General features: G+C 38.4%; 1 protein-coding gene across 1 annotated transcript in view; it reads right to left on the bottom strand.

Moving 5' to 3' along the window:
- Positions 1–2,529, bottom strand: part of gfra4a (GDNF family receptor alpha 4a) — a 308,855-nt gene that overhangs the window by 143,318 nt on the left and 163,008 nt on the right. The gene's annotated exons all lie outside the window — the stretch shown is intronic.

Here is a 2,529-nt window from a genome sequence, read left to right as displayed (position 1 = left end):
CACAGACTATTTGCACAACATTATTCTTTAATAATCATAGAATTATATAAACTTTACCCTGATGGCCGTTTTAGAACTGTGGAACTATTTTATTATTTATAAACTTAGAAAAAGCTTTTGGTTGTCTGCTGAGTTATACTTCTAAACTTTATGCATTACGATATTCACTTTAAATAAAGAAATAAAAGATAGATTTTTTGATTGGAACTTTTCAAAGAATAGGCTAAGTCTAAAAATTATTCTGACCTCAATAAATATATATACTGGTGTACCTATAATCAATTATTTAACATGGTTTAAATACTTCCCCAAGTATTTAAACTTCAATTATATTGAAGAAAAATATAATTACATTGCTAAAAAGATATGTTTATTTAATTACAAAAGCGGTTGAAGAAAAGAGACAAGTATTGGTCATTAGTGTGTGAGGTTACTCAAAGATGGAAAAAGTTTAAAGTGCTCAAAATTCTGGTAAGTCCATGCTTAATGGAATTACTAATTACTTCCATATTTTGCTTGGCATCTGACTCGTCCTGCAAATTTCCAGTTATTTCAGCCGTTTGGATATCAAAACGTTCAGCTCGTTTAGAAGATGGGTGCCACTTTTGGTATGGATAACTTTTAAGGATTAGTCAGGTTTTATTTTTCCAGCAATTTCTCTCACCAAAACACATTGGAATTCCAGAAAGACTGTCAATTTTTACTGCTTTTTAAAAGCTAACTACTTCAGCACACTTCCACTTGAAACGCCATTATTCATACTGCATTTTCACAGGAATTGCAATTTTCTTAGTTTAAAACTGAATTGAGAAAGTTTGGTAATTTCTACAATATTTCATAACTAAGCACTTATGATTTCCCACCAAAGCTGCTACAGGAAAATCTTTGGACTGGATGTTGACGAAAAGGAGGGAGGTTTAGGTTTGTCTCGTATTCTCGAGGTGGGGGCCGAGGTAGACAGGTGGATAGGGGCAGACCTCTGCTATCTCTGCTACCAGGTTGGGCCAGACATTGCCCACTGAAAGGAGTACACGCAGCACCTCGTTTCCCAAACAGAGGTGGACATCAGCTGCAGCAACGTCACCTAGAGGTCATATCCCACAGCCAGTTGGGACCCTGGACTGAAACCAAGAGCAGAACCAGCAGTGACAAACCCTGCAGAGCAGACCATCTACACAGGGACTGGCAGACCTGTGCATCTTGATGTCCTGAACCAAACACTGTCTTTTCTCATGGAGACGGGGGCAACATTCTCCTTGAGCAAAAGACACACAGCCCAATAAATCTGTGGACATTGTGGGTCTCTCTGGGGTGAATCTGAAGCTGCCTCCAGAAAAAGAACTACCATTGTGTTTGAAAACACAGCAGTTGTGACTTTCCATTCACTTTGGTCGTGTTCCAGTGAACTTTTGTGACTGTGACCTTAAACTAGGAGCCTCCATTTTGTGCACACTCCCTGATGGACGCAGCTGCCTTGCTCCACGGCTACAGGATAGCCAAAACAAACGGGGAGGCCGAGGTCTTGTCTCTGTTCCGTTCCGAAACTCACACCTCGAGCGATATGAAACAAACCACTGATCAGTTGATGTTTGAACATTTTAATACACCTGAAGTCTCAGTGCTGTTATTTGGGATGTTTCTGAAACAGATGGAATTAGAAATGCGGTTCTGTTTCAGAAAAAGGGGGAGGAGTAGCAGGAGCATTTTACGTTAATTATGAATTTAAATTTTCTTTATCTTTAAATTTGCAGAGGTTGATCAAAATCAGCTTTTTATGGCCGTTGCAATATGCAACACCATTTTTATTTTAATTAAAATTGTTGGTCATTATTATCTGACAATATATAACAATAATTGACATGTACAAATTATTATCAGTTATGTGTCTACATATTTTACAGCTCATTTCCGAGTTTGATGAACAACAAACTATAGCTCTAAATTTACATATTAAAACTTGCTTATTTGAAATTACCATCTTTATTACTTTGTTTAGAAATAAACCACAAAATCTACTTTGATTTCAAACCAATAATGAAAAGAAAAATAGATTTAAAGTAATTCTTTAAAAAGAAATTTGAATTGGTTGGACGCATTATCTATCTTTTTGATGTCTATTGAGAGTTCAGTTAATTCAGTGACAGGTGGCACTCCGTATGAGCTGCTGACTGACCGACAGTTCCCTGGACCATCAGCAGGTTGGCCATGAACAGCGAGAGAGGACACAACAAGTGAGTATAAAGCACATTTTCGTTAACCTGTCAGCTTTAGTCGCAGGTTTTGCTGATCTAATGCAAGAGAACTAGGGTTGGATGATCAGAGACCAGAACAGTCCCCACACGGCCTCTGGTGCGTCTATTACAACATTCTGAGATGCAACTGAAGGACTCTAAGAGCAACTAGTGTGGAGGAGAAGATAGTGCAGAAGTTCACCAGGCCTTGTTAGGAATGTCCGGTTGTTTTTGCCAGTTATGTCCGGATGTTTTTGCCAGAACTTGGGAACAGTGGGAGGTGATAACAGGAGGATTC

Source organism: Kryptolebias marmoratus, linkage group LG10, assembly GCF_001649575.2.
Source record: "Kryptolebias marmoratus isolate JLee-2015 linkage group LG10, ASM164957v2, whole genome shotgun sequence".
NCBI lineage: Eukaryota > Metazoa > Chordata > Actinopteri > Cyprinodontiformes > Rivulidae > Kryptolebias > Kryptolebias marmoratus.
The sequence above is the reverse complement of the archived record's forward strand: the minus strand, read 5'-3'. Positions and strand labels throughout refer to the sequence as shown.